The 22,095-nt window shown below is 43.1% G+C and overlaps 1 protein-coding gene across 10 annotated transcripts in view; it reads right to left on the bottom strand.

Annotated features, from left to right (window-relative positions):
- SLC25A42 (solute carrier family 25 member 42) overlaps window positions 1-22,095 on the bottom strand; it is a 194,004-nt gene that overhangs the window by 137,329 nt on the left and 34,580 nt on the right. Inside the window, exon 1 of one of the 10 annotated variants that reach the window (XM_078771980.1) lies at window positions 324-432. The exons of 5 other annotated variants lie outside the window; for them this stretch is intronic. The gene's annotated coding sequence lies outside the window, so the exon portion shown is untranslated. Of the gene's footprint in view, window positions 1-323; window positions 433-22,095 lie in introns of those variants that run through there. 4 more of the 10 variants (XM_068106713.2, XM_078771981.1, XM_068106710.2 and 1 more) reach the window with 4 other exon arrangements.

Here is a 22,095-nt window from a genome sequence, read left to right as displayed (position 1 = left end):
TTTTTGGGGCAAAAGCAACAACTGTTTGGCCCAAATTTACCACCTTATTGCTACAACAAATGAAATAGCAACAGTCAGGATTGTAACAATCACTGTTCACAGATGTGTATGTAATAAAATACATCACAACAAATTGCTCAATAAAAAATACTTGGAATATATAACTTGAAGCAAATAATCAACATTTGCTGTTCAGTGTCCTGAACCTACTGACAGGGACAGGCGAGAACACACCGACGGCCAGGGACCCGATAAGCTCCGAAACAAATTTGCTTGGTGTGGAGAGCGCACTCAAAACAACGTCTTAAGGCAAAAGTCGTTACCAGTCAGTGTTTCCTCCGACTCCTCAAGCTGTCACTATCTCCACCAACACGAGACACGGTCGAGCAGCCAGCATACCACATGCCTAGATGTGATCACACCAGGGGCGGTAGGTACAGGCGCTCGGACTGCGCCCCCTCTGTTACAGTTCCGCTAATGAATCGTATCCAAGGTATCGAAAAGAGTATAGAGCTTACTGTGTAAGAACGAGGTAAAAGGGCACACAGCTTACCGCGTATTAACGACGTAAAAGGGCACAGATCCTACCGTGTAATAACGAGGTAAAAGGGCACAGATCTTACCGTGTAATAACGAGGTAAAGGCACAGATCTTACCATGTAATGACGAGGTAAAAGGGCACAGATCTTACCATGTAATGACGAGGTAAAAGGGCACAGATCTTACCATGTAATGACGAGGTAAAAGGGCACAGATCTTACCATGTAATGACGAGGTAAAAGGGCACAGACCTTACCATGTAATGACGAGGTAAAAGGGCACAGATCTTACCATGTAATGACGAGGTAAAAGGGCACAGATCTTACCATGTAATGACGAGGTAAAAGGGCACAGATCTTACCATGTAATGACGAGGTAAAAGAGCACAGATCTTACCATGTAATGACGAGGTAAAAGGGCACAGATCTTACCATGTAATGACGAGGTAAAAGGGCACAGATCTTACCGTGTAATAACGAGGCAAAAGGGCATAGATCTTACCGTGTAATAACGAGGTAAAGGGGCACAGATCTTACCGTGTAATGACGAAGTAAAAGGGCACAGATCTTACAGTGCAATAACGAGGTAAAAGAGCACAGATCTTACCGTGTAATAACGAGGTAAAAGGGCACAGATCTTACCATGTAATGACGAGGTAAAAGGGCACAGATCTTACCATGTAATGACGAGGTAAAAGGGCACAGATCTTACCATGTAATGACGAGGTAAAAGGGCACAGATCTTACCATGTAATAACGAGGTTAATGGGCAGAGCTTAACGTGTAATAACGAGGTAAAAGGGCACAGATCTTACCGCATAACAACGAGGTAAAAGGGCACATATCTTACCGTGTAATAACGAGGTTAATGGGCAGAGCTTAACATGTAATAACGAGGTAAAAGGGCACATATCTTACCGTGTAATAACGAGGTTAATGGGCAGAGCTTAATAACGAGGCAAAAGGGCACATATCTTACCGTGTAATAACGAGGTGAATGGGCAGAACTTAACATGTAATAACGAGGGGAATGGCACAGAGATTACCGTGTAATAACGAGGTGAATGGGCAGAGCTTAACATGTAATAACGAGGGGAAAGGGCACAGAGATTACTGTGTAATAACGAGATAAATGGCACATATCTTACCGTGTAATAACGAGGTTAATGGGCAGAGCTTAAGATGTAATAACGAGGTAAAATGGCACATACTTTACCGTGTAATAACGAGGTTAATGGGCAGAGCTTAACATGTAATAACGAGGGAAAAGGGCACATATCTTACCGTGTAATAACGAGGTTATTGGGCAGAGCTTAACATGTAATTACAACGTAAAAGGGCACAGATCTTACCGTGTAATAACGAGGTTAATGGGCAGAGCTTAACCTGTAATAACGAGGGAAATGGGCAGAATTTAACATGTAATAACGAGGTAAAAGGGCACAGCGCTTACCATGTAATAGTGAGATAAAAGAGCACAGAGCTTACTGTGTAGTAACGAGTTAATTAAGGGGTACACCGCTCACTTTGTAGCAAGAGGTAAAGGGTGCACAGCTTACTGTGTAGTAACGAGATAATTTGAGGGTACACAGCTTATTGTGTAGTAACGAGATAATTAAATGGTACACAGCTTACTGTGTGGTTATGAGGTAACTAAGGGGTGCACAGCTTACTGTGTAGTAACGAGGTAATTAACAGGTGCACAGCTTACTGTGTAGCAACGAGATAATTTGAGGGTACACAGCTTATTGTGTAGTAACGAGATAATTAAATGGTCCACAGCTTACTGTGTAGTAACGAGATAATTAAAGGATAACACAGCTTACTGTGTAGTAACGAGATAATTAAAGGATACACGGCTTACTGTGTAGTAACGAGATAATTAAAGGGTAGCCTATATGTAATATAGATCAGTGGATTCCCAAATAAAAGTAGAATAATGAGGTAAAAGGGTACACAGTATACCATGTAATAACGAGGTAATAGGTACACACCGACAATGGAATAACGAGGTAAAGGAGTATACAAGCAGGCCATATAACTGAGGTAAAAGTGTACACAGAAGACTGTGTATTACTGAGGTAATAGCGTACACAGACAGAATGTATAACTGAGGTAAAAGGGTACACATGCAGACCATGTAAATGAGGTAAAAGGGCACACAGGCAGACCATATAAATGAGGTAAAAGGGTACACAGGCAGACCGTATAAATGAGGTAAAAGGGCACACAGGCAGACCGTATAAACAAGGTAAAAGGGTACACAGGCAGACCATATAAATGAGGTAAAAAGGGCACACAGGCAGACCGTATAAACGAGGTAAAAGGGTACACAGGCAGACTGTATAAATGAGGTAAAAGGGCACACAGGCAGGCAGACCGTATAAACGAGGCAAAAGGGTACACAGGCAGACCGTATAAACGAGGTAAAATGGTACACAGGCAGACTGTATAAACGAGGTAAAATGGTACACAGGCAGACCATATAAATGAGGTAAAATGGTGCACAGGCAGACTGTATAAACGAGGTAAAAGGGTACACGGGCAGACCGTATAAACGAGGTAAAAGGGGACACAGGCAGACCATATAAATGAGGTAAAATGGTACACAGGCAGACTATAAACGAGGTAAATTGGCACAGGCAGACCATAGAAACTAGGTATAATGGTACACATGTAGACTGTATAAATGAGGTAAAATGGTACACAGGCAGACCATATAAATGAGGTAAAATGGTACACAGGCAGACTATAAACGAGGTAAATTGGCACAGGCAGACCATATAAACGAGGTATAATGGTACACATGTAGACTGTATAAATGAGGTAAAATGGTACACAGGCAGACCATATAAATGAGGTAAAATGGTGCACAGGCAGACTGTATAAACGAGGTAAAAGGGTACACAGGCAGACCATATAAATGAGGTAAAATGGTACACAGACAGACCGTATAAATGAGGTAAAAGGGTACACAGGCAGACCATATAAATGAGGTAAAATGGTACACAGGCAGACCGTATAAACGAGGTAAAAGGGGACACAAGCAGACCGTATAAATGAGGGAAAAGGGTACACACTACACAGGCAGACCGTATAAACGAGGTAAAAGGGGACACAGGCAGACCATATAAATGAGGTAAAATGGTACACAGGCAGACTATAAACGAGGTAAAATGGCACAGGCAGACCATAGAAATGAGGTATAATGGTACACATGCAGACTGTATAAACGAGGTAAAAGGGTACAGGCAGATCGTATAAATGAGGTAAAATGGTACACAGGCAGACTAGAAACGAGGTAAAATGGTACACATGCAGACTGTATAAATGAGGTAAAAGGGTACACACTACACAGTATCTGTAAAGTATCTCGACAAACTGCGATCAATTGTCGTACGCGTTTATTCACTCTGCCGATCAAGGCCCGATTCACAGCAGCGCCATCCGAGGTCTGGCGTAGGGATACAACGGTGAACATTTGCACTGCATACATGACATCCTCCCCTTTAAGTCCAAAATTACCAAGAGCAATACGTGCTAGATTTCCAGAATTGACATTTCAAAAGCAACATTTCCAAAACATGTGAAAATATGTGTGCAAATGGTTATGAGAATAATGAAAATACGTGAAAATAGAACATGTGTCAACGTGAAAAAAAAAAATCTTCAAAGATTCAACCGGTCGGGTGCTTTTCTCTCACGCATTGAGCGTCGCGGTGTACCAGTGGATACAGAGTCCGAGGTGATTCCTTTGGGTCGCGGTGTACCAGTGGATACAGAGTCCGAGGTGATTCCTTTGGTCTCCACGAAGGGTGTAGCGTTTGCAGAGGTTTTCGGGGCATCCGAGCCGGCTGGAGCGGCCACGACGATCTCCGGCAGTGGCGGGTCAAACTGTTGTCCTGACTGTGACGATGCTACAGGCTCCATCGACTCACAGTGACGGTAGGTTATGTGGTCCTGATGTCGACGAATTTCGCGGCCGTCCTGCAGGCGAATCACACTGGACAGTGGACCTGGCTTCTCGATGATGTCCCCCGGTAGCCACGTCGCACGTGCACCAAAATTTCGGGCAAACACTGGATCTCCAATGTTGATACATCGACTGTTGGACGTCTTATCGTGCACCAACTTTTGATTAAGCTGGCTCTGATAAACATTTGATGATATGTCTGGTTTGAGATTGTCAAGTGTCGATCTCAAGTGTCGTTTCATCAATAACTCAGACGGAGCTGCACCGGTTGTTGATTGTGGCGTGATGCGGTATTTGAACAGGAGACGAGACAGCTTTGTTTCCAGGGTTCCCTCCTGAAGTTTCTGCAATCCGGATTTGATGATTCCCACGGATCGTTCGGCCAAGCCATTTGAAGCCTGGTGATGTGGGCTGACAAACTTATGTTTGATGCCGTTCCGACGTGTGAACTTGGCAAACTCGGTACTGGAAAAACACGAACCGTTATCACTCACGATCATCCTGGGCAGACCATGAGTGGCGAAACAGCGTCTGAGTCTTTCGATGACAATGGCTGACGTAGTACCACGCGTCACATAGGCATCAATCCATTTTGTGTGCGCGTCCGTAATTATTAGAATCATGCTGCCGTTAATAGGCCCGGCATAATCGAGATGTAGGCGATGCCACGGTTCGCTGGGCCATTCCCAGGGATGCAGTGGCGCTTTCGCAGGTGTATTCCGGGTGCTCTGGCAGGGGTAACAATGTCGAACATGATGTTCGATATCAGCATCAAGATTCGGCCACCACACATAGTTTCTGGCGAGTGACTTCATCTTCACAATCCCGGGGTGACAGTCATGGATTTCATCCATGACCCTGGAACGCAGATTTTTCGGGATCACGACACGACATCCCCAGAGTAGGCAACCATTTTCCACGCTGAGTTCGTTTTTACGTGCTTTAAAAGCCGCAAAATCTGGGTCACCCTCAGGTAGCAAATGCCATCCAAGCTGTACAGCCTGGACAGTTCTGGACAGAACGGGGTCTCGTCGAGTATGAGTGCGGATCTGGCCGGAATCGACAGCACAATCTTCCAGATGATCCATCAGTGCGATAATGGATCCTGGTGTAGGCGAATCATCAATGGATTCTGGAAGGGGTAACCGACTCATGGCATCTGCATTTGTGATAGACGAACCGGGCTTATAACATATGGTGTAGTCATAAGCAGCGAGAAACAGGGACCAGCGGATGATCCTGGGCGGTAGTGTGTCAGATGTCGCCTTAGTTGGACCAAACAGACTGATCAGCGGCTTGTGATCAGTGCGAATCGTGAAATGATGTCCAAGAAGGTACTGGCGAAATTTGCCGACGCCGAAAACGATTCCCAATCCTTCCTTGTCAAGTTGGGAATAGTTTTTCTCTGCCGGCGACAACGTTCTGGATGCAAATGCAACCGGTCTTTCCGTACCATCAGGCATCACGTGTGATAATACACTCCCCACTCCATACCGACAGGCATCGCATGTCAGCACAAGATCCTTCTCTGGATCAAAATGAACGAGAACATTGGACGATTTGAGCAGATCCTTAGAGGTCTGGAATGCTGATTGTTCAGTAGACCCCCAGCTCCAGGAGACTCCTTTCCTCAAAAGCCGATAAAGGGGGCCCAAAACGTCGGTCACATTCGGGATGTAACGACCATAGAACTGAAGCAAACCGAGGTATGACTTCAATTCGGTCACATCTCGTGGAGAAGGAGCATCCTTGATAGCTCGGACTTTCTCATCTGTCGGGTGTAGACCCTCGGCATCAATCGTATGACCCAGGTACGTGACTGATGGCACCATAAACTTGCACTTGTCTCGATGCAAACGTAGGCCGGAGTCCGAAATCTTTTTCAGAACTCTCTCCAGGTTTTGTAGATGTTCCGCGTCCGTACGACCAGTAACCAGAATATCATCCTGGTAACAAACGACGTTGCGTTCGGCGGCAAACAAACTGTCCATGACACGCTGATAAATTCCAGGTGCAGATTTCACTCCAAAACTAAGTCGGTGGTACCTGTACAACCCACGGTGTGTTGATGGTAAGATACCGTTTCGAATTCTCGTCCAAGCAGAGCTGTAGATAGGCGGATTTGAGATCGAGTTTCGTAAAAGTCTTGCCTCCCGTGAGACGAGCATAGAGGTCTTCGATCCTCGGGATTGGATATTTATCCAATGAAGAACACCTGTTCACGGTCATTTTATAATCTCCACATATGCGGATGGACTGGTCCGATTTTATGACCAGAACGATGGGCGCCGCCCATTCGGCATACTGGATTTGCTCGATGATCCCCAGATTTTCAAGATGATCCAGTTCCTTGTCAATCCGCTCACGCAGGGCGAAAGGGACTGGGCGAGCCCTGCAAAATATAGGATTGGCATCCCGGTCAACCCTGAGTTTAGCCGTATGTCCTTTCAAGGTTCCAAGCTCATCCTTGAAGACATCCGGGTACGTATCCAGCACATTTTTGAGTGTGTATGCTGCGGTAGGAGAAACGTTGGCTGCCCGGAGTTGATGAATGCTTTCCCACTTCAGTCGAATTATGCTCAACCAGCTCCTGCCGAGTAAGGAAGGGCCCTTTCCAGGAATGACGATCAGGGGTAGGTGAAACTCACGGTTATCGTAGCCCACCGTGACGTCACATGTACCGCAGGGAACAATCTTCTCACCTGTATAGGTGGAGAGTCCATAGGTAGTAGGTTTCAGATGGGGTCGGTCAGCATCACTCCACATGTTTGTGAAAACAGCATGGCTGATGAGCGAGACGGCTGCACCAGTGTCGACCTCCATTTGCAATGGTCGATTGTTGACGACAACATTGGCAAGAAGAGGGTCCCGCCTATGGTGAGAATCAATATGAAGCAGGTCATACGATTCTGAGTTGTCGGAAACAGAGCTCACCTGGTCAAGCTCGGGTTCCTCCGAACCGATAAACTGATGAATCTTGTCAGCAGCTTTTCCTTTTCCCGATTTGCGAGTGATGCAAGCTGGAGCAATATGGCCAGTTTTCGAACAGAAATGGCAGGTGGCATGTTTGAACCGACACGTCTCCGGAGGGTGCTTTCCGTTGCACCGAAAACAGTTGTTGTGGGTTTGAGACTGCACTGGCTTCTGACGAGGAGACTTGTTCCAACGTTTTGGCTGAACATGATCCAACCGATTCACAGCAGGGCTGGTACCAGACGAGCGAGTGGCACCGATGCTTGGAGCGTTGCGTTCAGCACTTTCCATGGAAATGGCGGTGTCTCTGGCATTTTGGAACGTCAGTCTTCTCTCAGCAAGCAGGCGTCTACGAGTGCGGTCATCGGACATGCCAACCACCAGCAAATCACGAAGCATGTCATCGATCGTGTCCCCAAACTCACACAGATGTGACAGTTTTTTGAGGTGTGCAATGAAGTCTGTGATCGACTGACCTTGCTGCTGTCTGCACATGTAAAAATTAAACCGACACAGGATGACTGAAGGAGATGGGTTGCAATGTTCCTTCAAAGCGGCCTTGAGCTCTGCATACGTGAGCTCCTGGATTGTCCGAGGCCGAATCAGGTTTTTAACGAGTGTGAACGTCTCACCTTCGCAAACGGACAGGAAGACGGCCTTCATCCGGCCTTCGGTCGCGATGCCGTTCGCCTCGAAGTAGAAAGACAACCGCTCAGAATACGTGTCAAAATCCCCCTCATGAGGGTCGAATTCATCGATATGGCCGAAAGAAGTCATGGTCTAGATGTTTATCCTCGTCGCCATGTAAAGTATCTCGACAAACTGCGATCAATTGTCGGTTGTCGTACGCGTTTATTCACTCTGCCGATCAAGGCCCGATTCACAGCAGCGCCATCCGAGGTCTGGCGTAGGGATACAACGGTGAACATTTGCACTGCATACATGACAAAGGGTACAGGCAGATCGTATAAATGAGGTAAAATGGTACACAGGCAGACTAGAAACGAGGTAAAATGGTACACATGCAGACTGTATAAATGAGGTAAAAGGGTACACACTACACAGGCAGACCGTATAAATGAGGTAAAAGGGTACACAGGCAGACCGTATAAACGAGGTAAAATGGTACAGGCAGATCGTATAAATGAGGTAAAATGGTACAGGCAGATCGTATAAATGAGGTAAAATGGTACAGGCAGATCGTATACATGAGGTAAAAGGGTACATAGACACAGACAGACCGTATAACTGAGGTAAAAGGGTACACAGACAGACTGCATAACTGAGGTAAAAGGGCACACAGGCAGACTGTATAAACGAGGTAAAAGGGTACAGGCAGATCGTATAAATGAGGTAAAAGGGTGCATAGACACAGACAGACCGTATAACTGAGGTAAAAGGGTACACAAGCAGACTGTATAAATGAGGTAAAGGGGTACACAGCAGATCGTATTACTATTACTGAGGGAAAAGGGTACACAGCAGACCGTGTATTACTAGGGTAAAGGGGTACACAGCAGACCGTGTATTCCTGAGGCAGACGGGCACACAACCGACCGTGTATTATGGATGTAAAAAATGTACACGGCAGACCGTGTATTCCTGAGGTAAAAAGGTACACAGGCAGACCGTGTATTCCTGAGGTAGACGGGTACACACCAGACCGTGTATTACGGAGGTGAACGGGTACACAGCAGACCGTGTATTACGGAGGTGAAAGGGTACACAGCAGACCGCGTATTACTGAGGTTAGAATCCCGCATCTTTGAGTTGAAAGGCATCGCCGTCGTTCACGTGGTCTCAATAAATGATTGGCACGATTAGTCATTCTCAGTTAATTTTTCATTCAATCACCATTGTCGTTATTTATTTGGTTGAACGAGAACATTCCACATGCCCACTACACTCGCGTTCAATTGGTGATTCAAGTTTGTTTGCTTCTTTTAATCCGGGTTCGAAGTTCAAACCCAAAATAACGCGCTTTGTGCCGTTAGAAAAGAGGGCTTCTCCTCATCAAGGACGCGACCCTTACACCGCTCGAGAGGTTCGGATCTGCGAAGCAAACCCTGGACAATCATTTTCGTCCAGAGCAAAACGATTCCCTGATCGTGTCTTTGGGCCACAGTATCATGCTCGATTAACCAATGATAACCCATTGCATTAACCAATTTTAACCGATTACGGCACAACGTTCCTTAATAGTTGACAAGCTCCCCGGCACCGTGGCCAAATTCCAATTTACCGTTCTAACCTACAGGGGGCACTGCATCAGCATCACAGCTGCACTCCAGCGGGCAGCGGGTGATGTAATTTGCGGCCACGTGCTGCAGACATAGCACGGCTGATAGGTGAAATATTTGGGAGAATTGTGCCTTTGATGATACAAGCACGAGAGTTGGCACACAGTTACAGTATGCCCTAAGGAAGATATTTGGCAGATTTGCTCCTCGCAGATTTGTCCTGTGACAACAATGGCGGCCATTTTTCAAAAAAGGACAAATCTGCAATGGCCCGATAGCCAAATATCTTCCTGAGGACATACTGTAACTGTGTGCCAAATTCCATGCTTGTATCATCAAAGGCACAATTCCTGCACCTATCTGCCGTACTAACAGAAAATAAGAGGTAATAACCGATTAACCAAAGATAACAAATTCTGTAGCCTTAAATTAAAACTACAACAGTCGTCGCCATTCATAAACCACGTGGCTCTATGATGGAATCTGCTTCCCTTCCCTTGCTCTTTGAAATCACAAACACATCTTCCTCTTCTCTGGAATCACATACACATCTTCTGCTTCTCTGGAATCACAAAACATCTTCCTCTTCTCTGGAATCACATACACATCTTCCTCTTCTCTGGAATCACATACACATCTTCTGCTTCTCTGGAATCACATACACATCTTCTGCTTCTCTGGAATCACATACACATCTTCTGCTTCTCTGGAATCACAAAACATCTTCTGCTTCTCTGGAATCACAAACACATCTTCCTCTTCTCTGGAATCACAGACACATCTTCCTCTTCTCTGGAATCACAAACACATCTTCCTCATCTCTGGAATCACATACACATCTTCCTCATCTCTGGAATCACAAACACATCTTCCTCATCTCTGGAATCACATACACATCTTTCTCTTCTCTGGAATCACATACACATCTTCCTCTTCTCTGGAATCACAAACACATCTTCCTCATCTCTGGAATCACATACACATCTTCCTCTTCTCTGGAATCACAAACACATCTTCCTCATCTCTGGAATCACATACACATCTTTCTCTTCTCTGGAATCACATACACATCTTCCTCTTCTCTGGAATCACAAACACATCTTCCTCATCTCTGGAATCACATACACATCTTCCTCTTCTCTGGAATCACAAACACATCTTCCTCATCTCTGGAATCAGAAACACATCTTTCTCTTCTCTGGAATCACAAACACATCTTCCTCATCTCTGGAATCACAAACACATCTTCCTCTTCTCTGGAATCACATACACATCTTCCTCTTCTCTGGAATCACATACACATCTTCCTCATCTCTGGAATCACATACACATCTTCCTCTTCTCTGGAATCACAAACACAGCTTTCTCTTCTCTGGAATCACATACACATCTTCCTCTTCTCTGGAATCACATACACATCTTCCTCTTCTCTGGAATCACATACACATCTTCCTCATCTCTGGAATCACATACACATCTTCCTCTTCTCTGGAATCACAAACACATCTTCCTCTTCTCTGGATTCACATACACATCTTCCTCTTCTCTGGAATCACATACACATCTTCCTCTTCTCTGGAATCACAAACACATCTTCCTCATCTCTGGAATCACATACACATCTTCCTCATCTCTGGAATCACAAACACATCTTCCTCATCTCTGGAATCACATACACATCTTTCTCTTCTCTGGAATCACATACACATCTTCCTCTTCTCTGGAATCACAAACACATCTTCCTCATCTCTGGAATCACATACACATCTTCCTCTTCTATGGAATCACAAACACATCTTCCTCATCTCTGGAATCACATACACATCTTCCTCTTCTCTGGAATCACAAACACATCTTCCTCATCTCTGGAATCACATACACATCTTTCTCTTCTCTGGAATCACATACACATCTTCCTCTTCTCTGGAATCACAAACACATCTTCCTCATCTCTGGAATCACAAACACATCTTCCTCTTCTCTGGAATCACAAACACATCTTCCTCATCTCTGGAATCACATACACATCTTCCTCTTCTCTGGAATCACAAACACATCTTCCTCATCTCTGGAATCACAAACACATCTTCCTCATCTCTGGAATCACATACACATCTTCCTCTTCTCTGGAATCACAAACACATCTTCCTCATCTCTGGAATCACAAACACATCTTTCTCTTCTCTGGAATCACAAACACATCTTCCTCATCTCTGGAATCACAAACACATCTTCCTCTTCTCTGGAATCACATACACATCTTCCTCTTCTCTGGAATCACATACACATCTTCCTCATCTCTGGAATCACATACACATCTTCCTCTTCTCTGGAATCACAAACACAGCTTTCTCTTCTCTGGAATCACATACACATCTTCCTCTTCTCTGGAATCACATACACATCTTCCTCTTCTCTGGAATCACATACACATCTTCCTCTTCTCTGGAATCACATACACATCTTCCTCATCTCTGGAATCACATACACATCTTCCTCTTCTCTGGAATCACAAACACATCTTCCTCTTCTCTGGAATCACATACACATCTTCCTCTTCTCTGGAATCACATACACATCTTCCTCATCTCTGGAATCACATACACATCTTCCTCTTCTCTGGAATCACAAACACAGCTTTCTCTTCTCTGGAATCACATACACATCTTCCTCTTCTCTGGAATCACATACACATCTTCCTCTTCTCTGGAATCACATACACATCTTCCTCATCTCTGGAATCACATACACATCTTCCTCTTCTCTGGAATCACATACACATCTTCCTCGTCTCTGGAATCACATACACATCTTCCTCATCTCTGGAATCACATACACATCTTCCTCATCTCTGGAATCACATACACATCTTCCTCTTCTCTGGAATCACATACACATCTTCCTCGTCTCTGGAATCACATACACATCTTCCTCGTCTCTGGAATCACATACACATCTTCCTCATCTCTGGAATCACAAACACATCTTCCTCATCTCTGGAATCACAAACACATGTTCCTCATCTCTGGAATCACATACACATCTTCCTCTTCTCTGGAATCACATACACATCTTCCTCTTCTCTGGAATCACAAACACATCTTCCTCATCTCTGGAATCACAAACACATCTTCCTCTTCTCTGGAATCACATACACATCTTCCTCATCTCTGGAATCACAAACACATCTTTCTCTTCTCTGGAATCACATACACATCTTCCTCTTCTCTGGAATCACAAACACATCTTCCTCTTCTCTGGAATCACATACACATCTTCCTCTTCTCTGGAATCACATACACATCTTCCTCTTCTCTGGAATCACAAACACAGCTTTCTCTTCTCTGGAATCACATCCACATCTTCCTCTTCTCTGGAATCACATACACATCTTCCTCTTCTCTGGAATCACAAACACATCTTCCTCTTCTCTGGAATCACATACACATCTTCCTCTTCTCTGGAATCAGAAACACATCTTACTCTTCTCTGGAATCACATACACATCTTCCTCTTCTCTGGAATCAGAAACACATCTTACTCTTCTCTGGAATCACATACACATCTTCCTCTTCTCTGGAATCACATACACATCTTCCTCTTCTCTGGAATCACAAACACATCTTCCTCTTCTCTGGAATCACATACACATCTTCCTCTTCTCTGGAATCACATACACATCTTCCTCTTCTCTGGAATCACAAACACAACTTTCTCTTCTCTGGAATCACATACACATCTTCCTCTTCTCTGGAATCACAAACACATCTTCCTCTTCTCTGGAATCACATACACATCTTCCTCTTCTCTGGAATCAGAAACACATCTTCCTCTTCTCTGGAATCACATACACATCTTCCTCTTCGCTGGAATCACAAACACATCTTCCTCATCTCTGGAATCACATACACATCTTCCTCTTCTCTGGAATCACAAACACATCTTCCTCATCTCTGGAATCACATACACATCTTTCTCTTCTCTGGAATCACATACACATCTTCCTCTTCTCTGGAATCACAAACACATCTTCCTCATCTCTGGAATCACATACACATCTTCCTCTTCTCTGGAATCACAAACACATCTTCCTCATCTCTGGAATCACATACACATCTTCCTCTTCTCTGGAATCACAAACACATCTTCCTCATCTCTGGAATCACAAACACATCTTCCTCTTCTCTGGAATCACATACACATCTTCCTCATCTCTGGAATCACATACACATCTTCCTCTTCTCTGGAATCACAAACACATCTTCCTCTTCTCTGGAATCACATACACATCTTCCTCTTCTCTGGAATCACATACACATCTTCCTCATCTCTGGAATCACATACACATCTTCCTCTTCTCTGGAATCACAAACACATCTTCCTCTTCTCTGGAATCACATACACATCTTCCTCTTCTCTGGAATCACATACACATCTTCCTCTTCTCTGGAATCACAAACATAGCTTTCTCTTCTCTGGAATCAAATACACATCTTCCTCTTCTCTGGAATCACATACACATCTTCCTCTTCTCTGGAATCACATACACATCTTCCTCATCTCTGGAATCACATACACATCTTCCTCTTCTCTGGAATCACATACACATCTTCCTCGTCTCTGGAATCACATACACATCTTCCTCATCTCTGGAATCACATACACATCTTCCTCTTCTCTGGAATCACATACACATCTTCCTCTTCTCTGGAATCACAAACACATCTTCCTCATCTCTGGAATCACAAACACATCTTCCTCTTCTCTGGAATCACATACACATCTTCCTCATCTCTGGAATCACAAACACATCTTTCTCTTCTCTGGAATCACATACACATCTTCCTCTTCTCTGGAATCACAAACACATCTTCCTCTTCTATGGAATCACATACACATCTTCCTCTTCTCTGGAATCACATACACATCTTCCTCTTCTCTGGAATCACAAACACAGCTTTCTCTTCTCTGGAATCACATACACATCTTCCTCTTCTCTGGAATCACATACACATCTTCCTCTTCTCTGGAATCACAAACACATCTTCCTCTTCTCTGGAATCACATACACATCTTCCTCTTCTCTGGAATCAGAAACACATCTTCCTCTTCTCTGGAATCACAAACACATCTTCCTCTTCTCTGGAATCACATACACATCTTCCTCTTCTCTGGAATCACATACACATCTTCCTCTTCTCTGGAATCACAAACACAACTTTCTCTTCTCTGGAATCACAAACACATCTTCCTCTTCTCTGGAATCACAAACACATCTTCCTCTTCTCTGGAATCACATACACATCTTCCTCTTCTCTGGAATCAGAAACACATCTTCCTCTTCTCTGCAATCACATACACATCTTCCTCTTCTCTGGAATCACAAACACATCTTCCTCTTCTCTGGAATCACATACACATCTTCCTCTTCTCTGGAATCACAAACACATCTTCCTCTTCTCTGGAATCACATACACATCTTCCTCTTCGCTGGAATCACAAACACAACTTTCTCTTCTCTGGAATCACAAACACATCTTCCTCTTCTCTGGAATCACAAACACATCTTTCTCTTCTCTGGAATCACAAACACATCTTCCTCTTCTCTGGAATCACATACACATCTTCCTCTTCTCTGGAATCACATACACATCTTCCTCTTCTCTGGAATCACATACATATCTTCCTCATCTCTGGAATCACATACACATCTTTCTCTTCTCTGGAATCACATACACATCTTTCTCTTCTCTGGAATCACATACACATCTTTCTCTTCTCTGGAATCACAAACACATCTTCCTCTTCTCTGGAATCACAAACACATCTTCCTCTTCTCTGGAATCACAAACACATCTTTCTCTTCTCTGGAATCACAAACACATCTTCCTCTTCTCTGGAATCACATACATATCTTCCTCATCTCTGGAATCACATACACATCTTTCTCTTCTCTGGAATCACATACACATCTTTCTCTTCTCTGGAATCACATACACTTCTTCCTCTTCTCTGCAATCACAAACACATCTTCCTCATCTCTGGAATCACATACATATCTTCCTCTTCTCTGCAATCACAAACACATCTTCCTCTTCTCTGGAATCACATACACATCTTTCTCTTCTCTGGAATCACATACACATCTTTCTCTTCTCTGGAATCACATACACATCTTCCTCTTCTCTGCAATCACAAACACATCTTCCTCATCTCTGGAATCACATACATATCTTCCTCTTCTCTGGAATCACATACACATCTTCCTCTTCTCTGCAATCACAAACACATCTTCCTCTTCTCTGGAATCACATACACATCTTTCTCTTCTCTGGAATCACATACACATCTTCCTCTTCTCTGCAATCACAAACACATCTTCCTCTTCTCTGGAATCACATACACATCTTTCTCTTCTCTGGAATCACATACACATCTTTCTCTTCTCTGGAATCACATACACATCTTCCTCTTCTCTGCAATCACAAACACATCTTCCTCTTCTCTGGAATCACATACATATCTTCCTCTTCTCTGGAATCACATACACATCTTCCTCATCTCTGGAATCACATACACATCTTCCTCTTCTCTGCAATCACAAACACATCTTCCTCTTCTCTGGAATCACATACATATCTTCCTCTTCTCTGCAATCACAAACACATCTTCCTCTTCTCTGGAATCACATACACATCTTTCTCTTCTCTGGAATCACATACACATCTTTCTCTTCTCTGGAATCACATACACATCTTCCTCTTCTCTGCAATCACAAACATATCTTCCTCATCTCTGGAATCACATACACATCTTCCTCTTCTCTGCAATCACATACACATCTTTCTCTTCTCTGGAATCACATACACATCTTCCTCTTCTCTGCAATCACAAACACATCTTCCTCTTCTCTGCAATCACATACACATCTTTCTCTTCTCTGGAATCACATACACATCTTCCTCTTCTCTGCAATCACATACACATCTTTCTCTTCTCTGGAATCACATACACATCTTTCTCTTCTCTGGAATCACATACACATCTTCCTCTTCTCTGCAATCACAAACATATCTTCCTCATCTCTGGAATCACATACACATCTTTCTCTTCTCTGGAATCACATACACATCTTTCTCTTCTCTGGAATCACATACACATCTTCCTCTTCTCTGCAATCACAAACACATCTTCCTCATCTCTGGAATCACATACATATCTTCCTCTTCTCTGCAATCACATACACATCTTCCTCTTCTCTGGAATCACATACACATCTTCCTCATCTCTGGAATCACATACACATCTTCCTCTTCTCTGCAATCACATACACATCTTTCTCTTCTCTGGAATCACATACACATCTTCCTCATCTCTGGAATCACATACACATCTTCCTCTTCTCTGGAATCACATACACATCTTTCTCTTCTCTGGAATCACATACACATCTTCCTCTTCTCTGCAATCACAAACACATCTTCCTCTTCTCTGGAATCACATACATATCTTCCTCATCTCTGGAATCACATACACATCTTCCTCTTCTCTGCAATCACAAACATATCTTCCTCATCTCTGGAATCACATACACATCTTTCTCTTCTCTGGAATCACATACACATCTTCCTCTTCTCTGCAATCACATACACATCTTTCTCTTCTCTGGAATCACATACACATCTTTCTCTTCTCTGGAATCACATACACATCTTCCTCTTCTCTGCAATCACAAACATATCTTCCTCATCTCTGGAATCACATACACATCTTTCTCTTCTCTGGAATCACATACACATCTTTCTCTTCTCTGGAATCACATACACATCTTCCTCTTCTCTGCAATCACAAACACATCTTCCTCATCTCTGGAATCACATACATATCTTCCTCTTCTCTGCAATCACATACACATCTTCCTCTTCTCTGGAATCACATACACATCTTCCTCATCTCTGGAATCACATACACATCTTCCTCTTCTCTGCAATCACATACACATCTTTCTCTTCTCTGGAATCACATACACATCTTCCTCATCTCTGGAATCACATACACATCTTCCTCTTCTCTGGAATCACATACACATCTTTCTCTTCTCTGGAATCACATACACATCTTCCTCTTCTCTGCAATCACAAACACATCTTCCTCTTCTCTGGAATCACATACATATCTTCCTCATCTCTGGAATCACATACACATCTTCCTCTTCTCTGCAATCACATACACATCTTTCTCTTCTCTGGAATCACATACACATCTTCCTCATCTCTGGAATCACATACACATCTTCCTCTTCTCTGCAATCACAAACACATCTTTCTCTTCTCTGGAATCACATACACATCTTCCTCTTCTCTGGAATCACATACATATCTTCCTCTTCTCTGGAATCACATACACATCTTCCTCTTCTCTGCAATCACATACACATCTTCCTCTTCTCTGCAATCACAAACACATCTTTCTCTTCTCTGGAATCACATACACATCTTCCTCTTCTCTGCAATCACAAACACATCTTCCTCTTCTCTGGAATCACATACATATCTTCCTCTTCTCTGCAATCACAAACACATCTTCCTCTTCTCTGGAATTACAAACACATCTTCCTCATCTCTGGAATCACATACACATCTTCCTCTTCTCTGGAATCACAAACACATCTTCCTCTTCTCTGGAATCACAAACACATCTTCCTCTTCTCTGGAATCACAAACACATCTTTCTCTTCTCTGGAATCACAAACACATCTTTCTCTTCTCTGGAATCACATACACATCTTCCTCTTCTCTGGAATCACATACACATCTTCCTCTTCTCTGGAATCACAAACACATCTTCCTCTTCTCTGGAATCACATACACATCTTCCTCTACTCTGGAATCACATACACATCTTCCTCTTCTCTGGAATCACAAACACAGCTTTCTCTTCTCTGGAATCACATCCACATCTTCCTCTTCTCTGGAATCACATACACATCTTCCTCTTCTCTGGAATCACAAACACATCTTCCTCTTCTCTGGAATCACATACACATCTTCCTCTTCTCTGGAATCAGAAACACATCTTACTCTTCTCTGGAATCACATACACATCTTCCTCTTCTCTGGAATCAGAAACACATCTTACTCTTCTCTGGAATCACATACACATCTTCCTCTTCTCTGGAATCACATACACATCTTCCTCTTCTCTGGAATCACAAACACATCTTCCTCTTCTCTGGAATCACATACACATCTTCCTCTTCTCTGGAATCACATACACATCTTCCTCATCTCTGGAATCACATACACATCTTCCTCTTCTCTGGAATCACATACACATCTTCCTCATCTCTGGAATCACAAACACATCTTTCTCTTCTCTGGAATCACATACACATCTTCCTCTTCTCTGGAATCACAAACACATCTTCCTCTTCTATGGAATCACATACACATCTTCCTCTTCTCTGGAATCACATACACATCTTCCTCTTCTCTGGAATCACAAACACAACTTTCTCTTCTCTGGAATCACATACACATCTTCCTCTTCTCTGGAATCACAAACACATCTTCCTCTTCTCTGGAATCACATACACATCTTCCTCTTCTCTGGAATCAGAAACACATCTTCCTCTTCTCTGCAATCACATACACATCTTCCTCTTCTCTGGAATCACAAACACATCTTCCTCTTCTCTGGAATCACATACACATCTTCCTCTTCTCTGGAATCACAAACACATCTTCCTCTTCTCTGGAATCACAAACACATCTTCCTCTTCTCTGGAATCACAAACACATCTTCCTCTTCTCTGGAATCACATACACATCTTCCTCTTCTCTGGAATCACATACACATCTTCCTCTTCTCTGGAATCACATACACATCTTCCTCTTCTCTGGAATCAGAAACACATCTTCCTCTTCTCTGGAATCACAAACACATCTTCCTCTTCTCTGGAATCACATACACATCTTCCTCTTCTCTGGAATCACATACACATCTTCCTCTTCTCTGGAATCACAAACACAACTTTCTCTTCTCTGGAATCACATACACATCTTCCTCTTCTCTGGAATCACAAACACATCTTCCTCTTCTCTGGAATCACATACACATCTTCCTCTTCTCTGGAATCAGAAACACATCTTCCTCTTCTCTGCAATCACATACACATCTTCCTCTTCTCTGGAATCACAAACACATCTTCCTCTTCTCTGGAATCACATACACATCTTCCTCTTCTCTGGAATCACAAACACATCTTCCTCTTCTCTGGAATCACATACACATCTTCCTCTTCGCTGGAATCACAAACACAACTTTCTCTTCTCTGGAATCACAAACACATCTTCCTCTTCTCTGCAATCACATACACATCTTTCTCATCTCTGGAATCACATACACATCTTTCTCTTCTCTGGAATCACATACACATCTTTCTCTTCTCTGGAATCACATACACATCTTCCTCTTCTCTGCAATCACAAACACATCTTCCTCATCTCTGGAATCACATACATATCTTTCTCTTCTCTGGAATCACATACACATCTTCCTCTTCTCTGCAATCACAAACACATCTTCCTCTTCTCTGGAATCACATACACATCTTTCTCTTCTCTGGAATCACATACACATCTTCCTCTTCTCTGCAATCACAAACACATCTTCCTCTTCTCTGCAATCACATACACATCTTTCTCTTCTCTGGAATCACATACACATCTTCCTCTTCTCTGCAATCACAAACACATCTTCCTCTTCTCTGGAATCACATACATATCTTCCTCTTCTCTGGAATCACATACACATCTTCCTCATCTCTGGAATCACATACACATCTTCCTCTTCTCTGCAATCACATACACATCTTTCTCTTCTCTGGAATCACATACACATCTTCCTCATCTCTGGAATCACATACACATCTTCCTCTTCTCTGGAATCACATACACATCTTTCTCTTCTCTGGAATCACATACACATCTTCCTCTTCTCTGCAATCACAAACACATCTTCCTCTTCTCTGGAATCACATACATATCTTCCTCATCTCTGGAATCACATACACATCTTCCTCTTCTCTGGAATCACATACACATCTTTCTCTTCTCTGGAATCACATACACATCTTCCTCTTCTCTGCAATCACAAACACATCTTCCTCTTCTCTGGAATCACATACATATCTTCCTCATCTCTGGAATCACATACACATCTTTCTCTTCTCTGGAATCACATACACATCTTCCTCATCTCTGGAATCACATACACATCTTCCTCTTCTCTGCAATCACAAACACATCTTTCTCTTCTCTGGAATCACATACACATCTTCCTCTTCTCTGGAATCACATACATATCTTCCTCTTCTCTGGAATCACATACACATCTTCCTCTTCTCTGCAATCACATACACATCTTCCTCTTCTCTGGAATCACATACACATCTTCCTCTTCTCTGGAATCACATACACATCTTTCTCTTCTCTGGAATCACATACACATCTTTCTCTTCTCTGGAATCACAAACACATCTTTCTCTTCTCTGGAATCACAAACACATCTTCCTCTTCTCTGGAATCACAAACACATCTTTCTCTTCTCTGGAATCACATACACATCTTCCTCTTCTCTGGAATCACAAACACATCTTTCTCTTCTCTGGAATCACATACACATCTTCCTCTTCTCTGGAATCACATACACATCTTTCTCTTCTCTGGAATCACATACACATCTTCCTCTTCTCTGGAATCACAAACACATCTTTCTCTTCTCTGGAATCACATACACATCTTCCTCATCTCTGGAATCACATACACATCTTCCTCTTCTCTGGAATCACATACACATCTTCCTCTTCTCTGGAATCACATACACATCTTTCTCTTCTCTGGAATCACAAACACATCTTCCTCTTCTCTGGAATCACATACACATCTTCCTCTTCTCTGGAATCACATACACATCTTCCTCTTCTCTGGAATCACATACATATCTTCCTCATCTCTGGAATCACATACACATCTTCCTCTTCTCTGGAATCACATACACATCTTCCTCATCTCTGGAATCACAAACACATCTTCCTCTTCTCTGGAATCACAAACACATCTTCCTCTTCTCTGGAATCACATACACATCTTCCTCTTCTCTGGAATCACATACACATCTTCCTCTTCTCTGGAATCACATACACATCTTCCTCTTCTCTGGAATCACAAACACATCTTCCTCATCTCTGGAATCACAAACACATCTTCCTCTTCTCTGGAATCACATACACATCTTCCTCATCTCTGGAATCACAAACACATCTTCCTCTTCTCTGGAATCACATACACATCTTCCTCTTCTCTGGAAT

The sequence above is a fragment of the Myxine glutinosa genome, chromosome 2 (assembly GCF_964187855.1).
Source record: "Myxine glutinosa chromosome 2, kmMyxGlut1.1, whole genome shotgun sequence".
In the NCBI taxonomy this organism is placed as follows: domain Eukaryota; kingdom Metazoa; phylum Chordata; class Myxini; order Myxiniformes; family Myxinidae; genus Myxine; species Myxine glutinosa.
This window is presented reverse-complemented; position numbering and strand designations above follow the sequence as displayed.